The sequence below is a fragment of the Fundulus heteroclitus genome, unplaced genomic scaffold, assembly GCF_011125445.2.
Source record: "Fundulus heteroclitus isolate FHET01 unplaced genomic scaffold, MU-UCD_Fhet_4.1 scaffold_597, whole genome shotgun sequence".
NCBI classification, from domain to species: Eukaryota; Metazoa; Chordata; class Actinopteri; order Cyprinodontiformes; family Fundulidae; genus Fundulus; species Fundulus heteroclitus.
This window is the reverse complement of record NW_023397030.1, coordinates 31,674-48,128: the sequence shown is the minus strand read 5'-3', so window position 1 is coordinate 48,128 and position 16,455 is coordinate 31,674.

The following is a 16,455-nucleotide window of genomic DNA, read 5'->3' as shown; positions in this document are numbered from 1 at the left end:
ATTATTGTGAAGTTTAGTTTACTTTGAAAGGCTTGCTTCCTGTCGAGCCGTATATTGTATTAGAAAAAACTATGGTTGGATTATCTAGACACAGAGCAATACAGTTTTACCGTGTAAACTGTGGATGACTTGGAAAAGGAAGATTTTCATTTTTTATGGATAAAGATTGTTTTTTTTTTTTTTTTTGTTAAAATTCCCAGTTTGCACGTGTCCTTTACTTCCCGTATCTAAGGAATGACACTGAAATTTGGATCTCTTGACATAACAAGTGCCTTTTTAAAATACAGTATAATAATTAAAGGCTACCATTTTGTAGAATATTCTTGTATTTCACTTTTACTTGTTCCCATGTTCTAGTGGGTCCCGTGGAGGCTCTGACATAAAAGAACAAAGTAAATATGAGATTATTAAAATGCAAAAATTCATACTGTAGAAAGTGATAGAAACATCTACCATGGACATATTTACACATTAATTTGTCTGCTGCTTTTTGCCAGCTCTCTCTCTCCTGGCTTTAACAGATTTTTAGGTGTTTAAATTAATGACTCAAATTCGGCATAACCTTCCATTAAAAGCTCTTGTTCTGCTTGGGAGAAAAACTGTGGGCGTTCTTTGGCCATGCTGAACAGCCAATAGCAGCGTTGCTGATCAATGTTTCTACTATCGATACATTTCCCCTTTTAAACAAACGCAGTTGTCTCAGATAACTCAATCCAGCCATACTAATCATAAACAACAGGTGTGTTTGAAGAACCCAATTAGCCGGATCATGATTAGCCGGATGAAATCATCTTGGATGTCTCATTTGATCTTGGATGTTTTAAGCAACGTACGAAGAACGGACCCCAGGGGTCCGTTCTTCGTACGTCGCTAACTCAGTTAGCAGGATTTCATTGTTGACGATTTGGCATGATCTTGGATCGTTTGGTTCTTCGAAAGACTTCCTGCACTTGTTGTCATAGCAACATGTGCGCCAGTTTAAGCCTGCTCGCTAACAGGCTTATTTCATGTAAACAAGATTAGATCACGGCTGTATAAGCGGAGGAGATAGGGAAGTCTGCCGTAGCCATGTCCATTTTTACGACTGCAACCTGTTGCGGAAGGTGCAAGAATAATTTGCAGAGTTTTTCGAATTAATCGCGTATTGCGCAATAGACAGGATCCTTTAGCGCAGCGCGACAGTGTAATTGTAGAGAGATTTTTCTTGGTGGCTGTTATAAACAGACAAACATCATTTAACAGTGGCTTTTAAAGAGGAAAAAGTGGTGTTGGAGCCATAAATACAAAATATTTAAGTGATTTGTATGATAGTTTGCTTTTTATTTTTATCATATTCAGTAAGAAGAGTTGTTCGGGCCATTTTATTGTGAAGTTTAGTCTTACTTTGAAAGGCTTCCTGTCGAGCCGTATATTGTATTAGAAAAAAACTATGGACGGATTATCTAGACACGGAGCAATACAGTTTTACCGTGTAAACTGTGGATGACTTGGAAAAGGAAGATTTTCATTTTTTATGGATAAAGATTTTTTTTGTTAAAATTCCCAGTTTGCACGTGTCCTTTACTTCCCGTCTCTAAGGAATGACGCTGAAATTTGGATCTCTTGACATAACAAGTGCCTTTTTAAAATAAAGTGTAATAATTAAAGGCTACCATTTTGTAGAATATTCTTGTATTTCACTTTTACTTGTCCCCATGTTCTAGTGTGTCCCGTGGAGGCTCTGATATAAAAGAACAAATAATATCAAATTATTAAAATGCAAAAATTCATGCTGTAGAATGTGATAGAAACATCTACCATGGACAGTATTTACGCATTAATTTGTCTGCTACTTTTTGCCAGCCCTCTCTCCTGGCTTTAACAGATTTTGAGGTGTTTTAATTAATGACTCAAATTCGGCATAACCCTCCAAGCTCTTGTTCTGCTTGGGAGAAAAACTGTGGGCGTTCTTTGGCCATGCTGAACAGCCAATAGCAGCGCTGCTGATCATTGTTTCTACTATCGACACATTTCCCCTTTTAAACAAACGCATGAACGCGCAGTTGTCTCAGAAAACTCAATCCAGCCATACTAATCGTAAACAACAGGTGTGTTGAAGAACCCAATTAGCCGGATCATGATTAGCCGGATGAAATCATCTTGGATGTCTCATTTGATCTCGGATGTTTTAAGCAACGTACGAAGAACGGACCCCTGCACCGCGTTATCCTCAGTTATTGTAAGCGTAAACTGCAGAAAATACGGACAGAGCTTTGCTCGCTCGGCTCCTGCAGCTGCAGCGCGTTATGAGGCGGAGGGATATGTCCGTTGGTCGTGCTGTGTAGTGCGGCAGCGTCACTTAGTTTAGAGCCCAAATAAACGACTTCACTCTCAGAAACAAGCCGACAACACTGCAACCCGCGACTCATGGAAGTTACAAACAACTTTAGAAAAAAGAAGTCCAATGTCACATGAAATAAGCGGGCTTGGCAATATAGAGCGCGGTTCTCTAGCATTCTGAGAACTAGGAAAATCACCGAGGGTAAAAAAAAAAAAAAAAAACTGTCCGGAGAGCGCTGCGGGGAAACAAAGCATTAACGCGCGTAAAAAAAAAAAATTATGTTTTGTACTAACAAAGTTAACGCATTAATAACGCGTTAAAACTGACAACCCTAATAAAAAATACTTTGCACAATTTATACATTTCTTATGACTATTTTGGGAAATGATTTAGAAAAGTTCATGGAAGTTACGTTGTCATGGCAACGTCAAGTAAGCTAGTTGCCGAGTAAAGAGCGGCAGACTAGTACATTTACAGAGTCTAATGACAAAAAAGAGGAGGAAATATGGCACAGAAACGCATTTCAGATTTTTTTGGAAAACCACCTCCAGTGAAGAAAATGACTAGTTCAGTAACCACGGCAACAGAGAGCAGCCCCAGTGAGGAGACTCTGATGGCAGGTGCACAGGCAGGCCCAGATCCTGCACCCCCAACCCAGCCTAGCGTGACTGGATTAGATGAGCCGTTCCAGCCAACATCCGGTTTCAAACTTCCTGCACGGCGTTGTGGTAATGAAACATTCTCAGGCTCTGTGGCACCGGCTTGGTTTGCTAGATGGCAGCGGCTGCATTATGTGGAAGAGGCTGATCACATTTTGTGTTTTGTTTGTCTGACATCAATCGGAAAAAAAGTCATACCAAGAGACAAATTTAAGAAAGACAACCCCTGTATAAATACCGGCTTTTCAAATTGGCGTAAAGCCACTGAAAAATTCAATGAGCATGAGAGATCAGTTGCACAGCGAGTCAATACAAAAGTTGGCGGCTTTGGATGACCTCCCCATAGATGCTCGCTTATCCAGCGCTCATGCCAGAAAGTAGGCTACTGCCCGACACTGTTTGGAGCTTCTCTGCAGGACCATCCGATTCCTTGGCAGCAAGGGAATTTCCTTCAGGGGCGACACAGCATGTGAAGGAATACTGTATGAACTGATGCTGGAGCACACCTATGATCTCCCTGAAGAAAGAAAGTGGATAGAAGGAAGAGACAACTGGATGTCAGACACTATACAAAATGAAATAATTGAAAAGTTTGCACATGCTAGCTACAGGGAAATTGTTGCCCGCTCATCGCACTGCCGATTTTTATGGCCTTACAGCTGACGGCACAACTGACATTAGCACCACTGAGCAGTTTTCCTGCAGTCTGAAATATGTTGACAGCAGCCTTGAGCCTCACACTGTGTTTTTGGGATTTTATAATGCCCGGGAGAGAACTGGAGAAAGTTGCATCAAGGATATTTTTTTAAGGCTAAACATCCCTATTGAACGCATCGCAGGATTTTGTTTTGATGGAGCAGCTAATATGTCAGGGTGTTTTTCAGGTGTGCAAGCTCGGCTTAAAGAGTTAAACCCGCACTCACTTTATGTGCATTGCAGCAACCACTCCCTGGATTTGATTCTCCAAGAAGCAGCGCGGGAAGTGAGTCTTGTGGCCGATACTTTGAACTTTGTGTCTCATCCGTCATAAGAGAGTCATCAAAGCGAAAACAGCTCTACCAATCGTTTTTTGGCTGTGATGAGATTGCTGTCAACATCTTAGGCCTTTGCCCAACAAGGTGGTGTATTCGTGACATGTCCATTAAACGCGTCACTGCAGCTTACCCTACTCTCCTGACTACACTGCATGAGCTGAAGGATGACAAGAGTGTCAGGGGGACAGCAGAGCAAAGATTGGGGGACTCTACAAACAGGCTTTAAAAGAAAGACATATTTCGGTCTTTTATGCTGCCACGCCCTGACCAAGCCCTGTGAAGCAGTTGCCACAAGCCTACAGAGTGCCACAGCAAGTGTGCAAGGTGCACTGGAATGCACAGGTGTGCTGAGGGAACAAATAGCCACACTCCGGGATGATGCAGTTGTGGACAAGCTGATCCGCAAGGTTGAAACCTGCGCATCACAAACCTTCCTGAATATTGCCAGACATCACCACCACTAGAGTGAGCAAAACCCCAGCTCGCCTTCGCCAAACTAGAGAGCCAGAGGCAATGGCGCATGGCACAGAAACAGTGAATTGGCGATGCAGCTTTTTTAAAGCTATTGATTTAATATCAGCGGAGCTGATGGAACCTGTGGAGCCTCTTCCCAGAGGGCAGCAGGGAGAACAGTCCATGGGGGGGGGGGGGGGGGGGGGTGTGAGGGGTCCCTGATGATGTTACGGGACACACATCGCTGAGATGAAATGTCTTTAATGGAGGGAAGAGGAGCACCGATGATCCCTTCTGCTGTCCTCACCACTCTCCTCACGCTCTTCCAGTCAGAGGCACTGCAGCCTCCACACCACACAGAGAGACAGCTGGTCAGAATGCTCTCTATGGTGCTTCTGTAGAAGGTCGTGAGGATGGGCGGGGGCAGGTGGGCTCTCCTCATCCTCCGCAGAAAGTACAGTCGTTTCTGTGCCCTCTTCACCAGTGACGTGGTGTTCTCAGACCAGCTGAGGTTGTCTGTGATGTGCACCCCCAGGAACTTGGTGCTGCTGACCACCTCCACAGCTGAGCTGTTGATGAGCAGTGGAGCGTGGTGAGGCCGGTTCTTCCTGAAGTCGACGATGATCTCCTTCGTCTTCTCCACGTTCAGGATCAGGCTGTTGTCTCTGCACCAGCCCACCAGCTGCTCCACCTCCTCTCTGTAGTCCTGGTCGTTGTCGTCTCTGATCAGGCCCACCACCGTTGTGTCGTCTGCAAACTTCACGATGTGATTGGTGGTGAACCTGGAGACGCAGTCGTGTGTCATCAGGGTGAACAGCAGGGGGCTCAGGACGCAGCCCTGAGGGGAGCCCGTGCTGAGGGTGACGACATCAGAGGTGTTCTGATGACCCGGACTGACTGAGGTCTGTTGGTTAGGAAGTCTAGCAGCCAGTTGAAGGGGTGTGTTGAAGCCCAGATGTTCCAGTTTTCCCACCAGATGTTGTGGGATGATGGTGTTAAACGCTGAAGTCCAGGAACAGCATCCGCACGTGCGTGTTCTTCTCCTCCAGGTGTGCCAGGCTCAGGTGAAGAGCAGAGGAGATGGCGTCCTCAGTGGAGCGGTTCCATCGGTAGGCAAACTGGAACGGGTCGAGTGTTGATGGGAGACTGGAGACGATGTGTTCCTTTACCAGCCTTTCAAAGCACTTCATCATGATGGGAGTCAGTGCAACAGGCCGGTAGTCGTTGAAACAGGTGACTTGAGGTTTCTTTGGCACCGGAATGATGGAGGCAGACTTAAAGCATGCTGGCACTGTGGCTTGGTCCAGCGAGGGGTTAAAAATGTCTGTGAGGACACCAGCCAGCTGACCTGCACACTCCTTGAGCACCCGCCCAGGTATGTTGTCGGGGCCTGGGGCCTTCTGCGAGTTGACTCTCCTCAGAGTCTACCACACGTCGGCTGTGTCAAGGCAGAGGACCTCCTCTTCCTGATGGGGAACAGCTTTCGCTGCTGGAGTGCTGTTTAGTGCCTCAAACCTCCCAAAGAAGTTATTTAGTCCATTGAGGAAGTCAGCAACAACTTCACCCACCGGGGGGGAGGGCGTGTTGTATTCAGTGATCGCCCGGATGCCTTTCCACATGCTCCTGGTGTTGCTGGCGTCACGGAAAAGCTCCTGGATTTTCTGACTGTGGTTCCGCTTTGCTAGCCTGATGGCACGGTTCAGGTTGACTCTCGCTGTCCTCAGAGCCTCCTTGTCTCCAGACTTGAAGGCTGAGTTCCGCTTTTAGTGCTCGACGGACCTCCTCAGTAATCCAGGGTCGTAGGTTTGCTCGGGTGATGATGGTCTTGGTGGTGCTGATGTCCTCAATGCATTTGTTGATGTAGGCTGACACAGTCATGGCGTACTCATCAATGTTGATCTTGTCCTCATAAGTTGCTGCAGCTTTGAACATGTTCCAGTCAGAGCACTCAAAACAGTCCTGGAGCGCCTCCATTGCTCCCTCAGTCCACACCCTCACCTGCCTCACTACAGGTTTAGCTCTGATCAGCAGGGGCCTGTATGCAGGAATTAGCATCACAGTGAGATGATCTGACGAGCCCAGGTGGGGGCGGGGGGCTGCCCTGAATGCTCCTTTTATGTTTGTGTTAACTAAGTCTAGAGTGTTCTCTCCCCGAGTTGCAAAATCCACATGTTGGTAGAAATGAGGGAGAACAGTTTTCATATTTGCCTGGTTAAAATCCCCAGCAATGATGAAAACCCTCTGTGTGCAGATTGCAGCTCAGAGATAGTCTGATAGAGAACGCTCATAGCATCTTTAGTATTAGCGCTGGGAGGAACATAAACCGCTGTGATGATAACAACAGTGAACTCTCTAGGCAGATAAAAAGGTCTGCAGCTAATAATCATAAGCTCGATGTTCGGAGAGCAAAAAGTTGTGACTATTCTAGCATTTTTACACCAGTTGTTATTGATGTAAACGCAGAGTCCGCCTCCTCGGGTCTTACCGCAGAGTTCTTTGTTTCTGTCGGCGCAGAAAGTAGCTAGCCCCTCCAGGCTAACGGCGTTGTCTGGGATTGATGAGGTAAGCTATGTCTCCGTCAGGATGAGAGCGCAGCAGTCTCTAAACTCCCTCTTTGCCGAGAGCTTGAGTTGTAAATGGTCTATTTTGTTGTCCAGTGAGCGGACACTGGAAAGCAAGATGGATGGGAGCGGCGATCTGAATGGGTTAGCCTTTAGCTTAGCTGAAAAGCCTCCGCGGCAGCAGTGTTTCTTTGGCCGGCTACACCGCTTCCGCTTTGCTCTCCACTGGCGTGAGCTGCCCGTCAAGTCCGCCGCCTCACAGGCCCCCGGGACTGGTACCCGTAGTACTCCGAAACCGGGTAAACAATCGAACGTAGAAGTGGTTATAAGTCCAAAAACACTACATGACCGTATCTCCAGCAGGCACTGGTGATCGTGCACTGATCGGCTGGGTAGATGAGTGGTTTCCAGCGAGTTTGGCGGCATTTTTAATGAAAATATCCGTTCTGTGTCTTTGTGCAATTTCTTTACAGCAACAAAAAAGCTCGGAAACAGAAGCTAAGGAAATTATGGATCTCGTCAGCTGGTCTCTAAATGCCATTGATCAAATTTTTTCAACTGGAAAGCAAAGGAACGGGGAGGGGTGGACCCTGGAGCCAGTGATGAAAAGACTTTAAAGCTGAAGGAAAAGTGTCTCAGCTTGTTCTGAAAAAAATTTTGTATTTAAATCAGACTCCCTTTATCTAAATTCTCCCCTGCGTTGTTATGGCGAAATCGCACAGAACAACTTTCCCCTGCTTACTCCCCCTCCCCTGCAAGACACTTGTGGAGTCGTCAAGCTGGCTGTGAAGTGATAAAGACTTTCCATCAAGGACACTGCCTGCCGGGGTACGGCGTTTAGGGACATACAGAATTCCACACAACATGCACACACTACTGACTTACACTATCTCATAAACTTACACATGACCAATCTCAAACGTTCTCCTTCTGCCATTATGTGTCTCGTATATATGTGCTTTTTATGCAATGAGGTTTTTCGTAGGATTTTTCATACTGTAACGTTTTTACATTATGATAAATTCTTGTCTTTTTCTCCCTCCACTACCCCCATGTTTTTAGTCTTCCTTCAACAGATTTCCTTCAACAGCGCCCCGTGGGCTCCGTGTGAACGGGGTCCAGGGCAGTTTGGAGGAATGCGCCTAACGGCTGCGCTGATTAGCAGCGGCCGACTGGCAACGCAAGGTCTCAGTCAATCGTTCCCCCAAAATGTTTGTTTAAGTGTATGCGATGGACGGTTGTACTGGAACTGAATTTTCGATTGCAACGCAAATTGTAATTGACAATAAAATTTGATTGATTGATGGTTTTAGGTTCTTCGTTGTAAATACCAGGTCAATGAGGGTTTTAGTCTGCCTGGTTAATTTTGCCAGTCCTTCAATCATTTGTTTATTGTTACATTTAATCATAACTGTTTTTAGCCAACGTTTACAGTTTTTAAATCAGACCAACTGATATTAAAACCATCATACCATATAGATAAAATGATGGAAAGTGTGATTTGGATAGAGTAAAGCCTCTGTGGATTCATGATCAAGCTTGTTGATCTCACAGGAAGAAACAGGAGAGTTAGTCGACTTCAAACTGTCTGAATCCACAGCATCAGGCAGGGATGGTTATTTTATTCAAAGATGTCGGATGCAACATGGACCAGAGTAGAACAGGAACCAGCCCAGTGGTTCCATTTGTTGGGATCCCAAGCTAAATATTTAACATGTTGTGTGAGTGTTGGATCTGGTCTAGAGTCTCCATGGTGAAGCTCTTTGCAGAAGGTGACCCGTTTCACCCCCCAGGCCCGGATATTCTGCACATTTTCATTCCAGCCCAGCTGCTATGATGAGAGCTCCTCTCCATGCAACCTGCTGAACCCAGGCTCAGTTTCCTGCTGGTTCTGTATCACGTTACTTTTGGTCCCTGTCTGAAACTCAGGTGATTTATAAATGCAATAACCTGCATTTTGATATATATTCAGATGGCACAGGTCTTGCCTTTGTTCTTGCGTAAAGACAGCCATTCAGTGGTAAATGTCTTCAGCTAAGACTTGGTTGACCCATCTTCCACAAATGAAACAGAACCAGAGGCAACAGGCAGAGAGTGGACCCTTAACAAAATGTCCCTGCATCTGTTTCATCAGAGGGCGTCGTCACTACAGACTCCTGGGAGGACCCCGACTACCTGAAGAGAAAAATCACCTCAAGAAACAATGCAGGTCCACAAAACCGCTCATATTTAATAAAGATAAGAAGTTCCTCTGCTGTCCCACAATGCAGAAATCTGGATGTGACAGTGGCAGACAGTTACAATAGTTAGTTATAAAAAAGCACAATGTAGTCTAATCTAAAGTGGTTCTCCTCCAGTCCTCCTGTCTCCACCTCCTGCTCTGGGTCCAGAGGACATCCCAGAACAGAACCGGTCCTCCTGATGAGTTTATCAGCTGCAGATCAGCTGCTGCTCCATCAGACCAGAGAAGATGGCTGATGCCTCCAGAGGTAAAGAAGGTCTCCAGCAGCGCCCCCTGCAGGCCAGAAGACCTCAGCCTCCTCAGCAGGTAGATTCTGCTCTGACCCGTCCTGCAAAAACCATCAGGGTTATGAGTCCAGTCCATTTCATGGTTCTGGTGAACACCCAGGTACTGAGGAGAGTCCACTATCTCCACATCAGCTCCCTGGATGATCTCCTAGGTCAGTGAGGTGGTTCTGGACCTGAGAAAGTCCACCAGCAGCTCCTTTGTTTCCCTGTTTGGAGAATATTATGGAAAGGTTAATTTATCCCAGTAACACCATCACAAAGTGAAACATGTTATATAGATTAATTATTAATAGGCTAGTGATTTTCATCTAACCCCAGCTGAAAACACAAAGATTTTGATTAGAATATTACAGAGTAATAAAATCATTTTGGTAACATTACAGAATTGTGTACTTAATGAAAAGTACGTTTAATACCTGCTTAAAGGTTTGGATTCTTCATCTGACAATGAGCCTCATGAGAACCCATATTCTAATTCACAATATTATCATTAGTTTCTGTTTCTTCTGTGGACTGTCTGCACCATCATGTGCTACGTTCCTTGTTGTAGTACATCCCACTGTCCATGTGGTCTAACACAGAACATATAAAATGTCTGTTTTGGTTTGCTGCTTCATTCATTCAACATTGTGAATGTGTAGCTGAATGTTAAAGTCCAATTTATTCAGTTCGATTGTAGATGTTGGACTAGAAGCTTTTCGTTTCTGAACAAAAGGCACAGATCTAGGACCTGTCTGAGGAAAGATGAAGGCGTGTTGCTGCCTGGTCCTGGAGAAATGTTGAGACACGGCAGGAGAAGTAGAGACATGGGGACCAAGTGACGGGTTAGGAAAATCAAACATGAAATAAACTCAGAATATGGTCTCAGACTCTGAAGCAGGCAAAACCTGTTGGAGCCTGCAGAGGAAAGACGCTGAACACGAAATACAAGAGAAATCGTTACACCCTGTGTTAACCGTCAAGCCGGTTCCAGAACATGTTTAAACACATTTGTTAAAGAAAGTCAGCCCTGGATCAGCTGCTTATCAATTTAGGAAACGAAATGGAAGGCAAGGCAAGTTCATTTATAAAGCACTTTTCAGTAATAAGACAACTCAGTACTGAACATGAACAAAACAAAAACATACAAAGGAACGTCTCAGAGGAACAGCAGCAGCTCAGATATCAGACACAAACTAAAACATTAACATTTAAAGGCAACTCTAAGCAAACAGGTTTTAACTTTAATTTAAAGGAACTCAGACTTTCAGCTAGCCTGACATGTTCATACTCAATTCTAGTCAGAATTTGAGTCTGATACTGCTCCACAGAGCTGTGATTATGGGGCGTGTTTCGAACGAACCAGGAAAAAAATGCCTCTGCACTAAATTGGATAGACCTACAACCAATAAGAGCAACGGAGGGTGTGACGTATGTTAAGCGATGCATAGTTGTTGTCAACGGAACTCAACTGTTAGCCTAGCATAAGAAGATGAGCGTTAACGATTTTTGCCGGTGTTGCAAAAAGAATGTAAGGATCCAAGGAGTCCTTCAACACACCAACCTGTCGATATCTTCTAGAACAGACCTAATAGCAGAATCTACACACCTCACCTCTCCAGCGGTAGCCATCGTTGTTGTAAACGAATTCAACCCAAGTGGGCTTTGGTGACGTGGTTGATTACGTTACTGTTGATCATCTGTCCATCATCGTATAAAGCCCGCCCTGACAATTTGATTGGCCCGCCAGATATTGGGCGAGCATACTCGCGCTACTATTGAGCAATGCCAGACCGAACTTCCCGACCTAAAACGTTGTGGGCAGGACTAAGTTCGGAATGGCACCCAGGCTAGCTTTCAGCACTTTTCCAGTTTTCTGGGAGTTTGTTCCAGATCAGTGGAGCATAGGAACTAAATGCTGCTTCTCCATGTCTGGTTCTGGTTCTGGTTCTGGTTCTGCAGAGCAGATTCTACTAAATATAAACACATGGATTAGTTTTTCCAGATCCTGCTGAGACATCAGTCCTTTAATCCTGGAAATGTTCTCCAGGTTCTAGAGGGTCCACTTTGTAATTGTCTTTAGATGGAGGTTCAGGTCTGAGTCCATCACTACTCCCAGGTTTCAGGCCTGATCTCTAGTGTGTAGTTGTAATACCAAAAGCTGCTGCTGCTGACTCTGGTTCCTGTCAGGAATGGGACAGAAGGACCCAATATTCAGCCAGACATGTAATAAGTTAAATTAAAGCAGGTTTAATAAGGAACTGGTGGAGGTCACAGAATAAGAAAAATAAACAGACTCTGTGGTCAGGTTGGTAATAAGGTCCGGTTCGGTACACAACGGGCAAAGATACAGAAAGGGATCAGACAAGCTCAGAATGTCCAGGTACAGGTTCAGGTCAGGTAACACAGGAATGCAGTCAGAATCAGGCAGGAAAAACAGGATACAGGGACGGCCCGGCTCAGATACCAAAAAGCTAATCGGGTCACTATCATCAGATCAGATCAGATCAGATCAGATCAGATCAGATCAGATCAGGACCAGCACGCTAGAAAGGACTCACCGAGTGGCTTGCAATAATCTGGCAGAGAACGGAGGAGGCAGGCAGGTATAGGTAGAGCAGTGAACAGGTGAACAGAGTAGGAAACTAATTACCAGGAACAGGTGGAACTAATCAGAGGAAGGGTGGTGACTGAAAGTAAACCGAAGCTGATAGGATAGTGGCTGGTGAAGGGGAGTGACAGGCAAAAGAAGATAGGATGGTGACTGAGATGTCACCATGTCAGTCACCCTAACCTTACCCCTAAACTAAAATAGTCCACACGGGGGGATCAAAAATAAATAAAAGAAAATAAATAAAATAACTAAATCCAACTTTCTGTAGTTTTGGCTAAGAGATAAAAAGGAGATAAAAAAGTGAAAGGCAGGAAAATGCAAGCAAGCAGGGTCCAATATGTTATGAGAACAAGCCAAACCAACTTTTCTCTCAGCTTTAAAGTCTTTTCATCATCGCTGACTCCACAAATCTAATATTCCATATTAGTTTCCACGTTTTCACTTCCAGATTTTACCCCATCTCGCCTTTGAGTTCAACCACCCTAGCCAGTCTACGGCTCAGCTCATTCAGCTTGTTGTTCTGTTCATTCATCGCCTTAGTGATCGCGTCGTAAGCCGCCGGCAGCCTCATCAGGGCCATATTCACTGCCAGTACTCTGAAGTTGCTGGTACATCAGAAATCCTCCGAATCCAAAAAGAAGAAATCCCAGTATCATAAATCCAAACATGTATACGTCTTCAACGTCCTCGATGGATAAAATGGAGAGGCACACCATGGACCATTTCCCCCACGGATCCAAGATGTATCCCGTGAAAAAAGTACCATCGGGACACGCATGCTCCCCGTTCTCTGCTTTCTGCTTGGGGGAGTGGTGGCCTAGTGGTTAGAGCACAGAGCTTTGGTCCTAGAGGTTCTGAGTTTAACTCCCACAAGCTGCCATTCTGGGTCCCTGAGCAAGACCCTTAAACCGGTTATGAAGCGTCCGTCAGTTTGACTTAACCTTACGTATATATATAGCAAAATATGAACAAATAAATATAACCACCGATTTTTTTTTTTATTTCACATTTAAGAGAAAATCGGAAAAGATTCTGATCACTTTTCAAGCGCCCTCCAACCCGGAAGTCGTGACGTCAGAACGGGAGCGTTCATCTCAACATGGCGGATTACGGCTCTACATGCGATAGCCAAAACAGAAATCTGAAAGCGAAATTTCGACTTCAACCGAGCGATTCCTACCAGGAGACCATTCTGATGTATCGGAGGAAGAATATTTGTGTCTGGAGCCTCACATGTTCGACCCAGACGTTTCAGATGAAGAGAAGGCAGCAGACGAACAACAGCGAGTCGGACAAGGAGTGGAGATTAGATGAATGGTGGGACACGTTTTTTCTTTTAACTGCACAGTTCAAATATTTTTTCGTATGTTGACATCGTTTTCTTTTAGGCACCATAGATATTTAATGGCTAAAATGCCGGTGTTGTGCGAAATTCAGTTCCCCTGTGAAAATCTACCCCCCCCCCTCCTTTGTCGGGAGCGCGCATTGCAGCCGTTTTCACGGCGCTTATAATTGATTTTTCAGTAAAACAACGCATATAATCATATCAAGGTTGTAACATTAGTTTAATCGGCAGCTGTTTACAAAATTATAAAATAAAAATAAATAAACGAGGTCTTCTTGCGCTGTTTTGTGTTATTTTAAACGCCAAGATAATCGGTCTTTTTCCAACTTTTGTCACTTTTATTGAGCCGACGTGACAAGCGAATTTCTCCACTGTGAGATCAATAAAGTCTTATCTTATCTTAAATGAAAAGATGAGGACAAAATTTATCACTAAAATGAATGAGCATTTATTCACAACTAAAAATGAATTTATGCCATGGCCTAGTTAGGCCCAATGATGAGGTGCTACTTATCATAAAGAATCACTTGACAACATTTTAAAAACAGTATCTGTTACTAATGTATGTAGGTATTTAGCCTACCTACATACTAGCATAACAAAAGTCAAAAATAATATATCAAAAATATAAACTGAGTAATACTGAGGCCTAAATATTTCCTGAAATGTAAATCAATTTCCAACTTACCATAAATGCATTAATAGTGAATTTAGCAAATCAGTTATGGTGTGTAATTCATATACAAATATACAATTAATCCATCTTATTTTTTAGGTGTTCCTGTTCTCACTGCCAATAATGGATTCTGTGAGAGAGTGCATCTGTTGCCAGGAAATCGGCTTGGTTGTTGCTAAAATGGAAGAAGCCAGAGAGGAGATGGATGGAGAAATCCCTGACACAGGCCATCCTGGCATGGAAGCGGTGTGTCTAAATGTTTGGACATTGCAGGTTGCTTGGTCCCAATACAAGCAACAGCATAGGCATATAGCCTATAGACAATTTGTGAGATGGTGTTGGGACTATTTAGGCAAAGATACCAGGGCTGTGATACCCTCGTGTGCAGTTAGCTGTATAAGGGCCCACTTCCCACCCCCAGGACATGAAGATGATTTTACCTTTAGAGCTCACCTGTTGGCAGTTAAAAAAATACCCAAGCTGAAAGAATAAAATCTAAAACATGTGTGTAAACAAAATTGTTGTGGTTATTATGTAATATAAGCAATTACTAATAAAATTATTTCATGGTCTTTTGACAATCGACTGAATGAGCTAGTGATGGCATCATCTTTTGTTGGTTTCACAAATTAACTTGTCAGTTATCGAGGCTCTGATGCTGCATCAACCTGCTTAGTTTTTATTTTCTCCAGCTCTGCTAGCAGCATCTAAACAAAAAGCAGCAGTGGGTAAAATTTCTCATAACAATTTTCTTTTGATTGCTGGGGTGCATTTACACACAAGTGAATAAACAGATACAGGAAAGTAAAAGACAACACATGTAGACATAGATACACGAAAATAAAAAGACAAAAAGTGAAGCAACTAGTATAGCAGTGGTGATTCCTGACAAAGATTATTTCAAAAAGAACATCTAATTATCTCAGTATATATGCAGTAGAATTATGTGCTATATTATTAGCTTGACAATGGGTGGAGGATACTAATATAAATAAAATAATTTGTAGTGATTATCTGGATGGAGTATTCAAAAGGGATGTACAAATAATCATCAAAATATATTATGAGGTTATGTCTGTTTATCATAGAATATGTGAACAAAATAAAAATGTAATATTATTTTGGACTCCTGCTCATGTAGGTATTTTGGGTAATGAAAGAGCAGATAGGTTGGCTAAGGAGGCTATTAAAAAAGAAGATATTGACATGCCAATAAAGTTATCCAAATCTGAAGGCTAAAGTATAGTTTGGAGAGAAAGCAAGAAGATATGGAAAAGTAGGTGGGATAATGAAATAAATGGAAGGCACTTATATAGGATACAAAATACAATTGATGTAGTAAGGATTAGAGGAATAAACAGGAGGGAGGAAATAATCATAAACAGAATAAGAACCGGTCACAGTTTTGTTTTAAATGGAACTCTTTGTAAAATAGGGAAACATCTTACTGGTTTTTGTAGTTGGTGTCATGATGTAGAAACAATGGAACATGTTTTTATTAACTGTAGAAGATATGTAAATCAAAGATTATTAAAAACGGAATTAGGTTTGAATAGGAATTTAAAATTGAGAATGTGGTTTATAAGCTAAATAGTATTTAGGGGAAAAAGAAGATTCTTCGGTTTAAAAAAGTACTGGGATCAGAGAATTTGAGGAATAGATATTAGGATCAATAGATGGCAGTAGTGCAACAATAATGGATGCAAGCTGCTGTTAAAATCTAAAGAGGAAGAACAGCGGACGTGAAGAGCCAAAGACCCCCTCCCCGGAGCACCGAGGCAGTCGTCTTTAAAATGACGAGCTACAAACGGCTCTAAGTGTGTTTTTTGGCCACTCATGCAATCTTCCATCTTCATGGGAACGGTACATAGCGACACAACGACGAGGCATCTCGTAAAAAAAAACGTGAAAGCAAAACAACCCTATCCATTTAGTACTCAGACAGTATAGCAGAGGCCGGCTTCCAGGTTTGCGACTCATGGTGTGACGTCACTGGGAAAATCCGCCGAGCGAGATCGTTTTGATTCCATGGATTTTAAGAACACAAAAAACAAGAGATGCGGGTAGGAGACCGAAAAAAAATTCTCAGAAGTAATGAATAACTATGTGGATATCATCTGTGAGAAAAATCACGCTGATCTGCCACTTCAACGATTAACACTTCATAACCGGTTTAACCCCCGATTACTCCACAGGCACCGCACAGTGGCAACCCACTGCTCCCCAGGGGGATGGGTTAAGATGCAGAAGTGAATTTCTCCATTGTGAGATCAATAAAGTTAAAG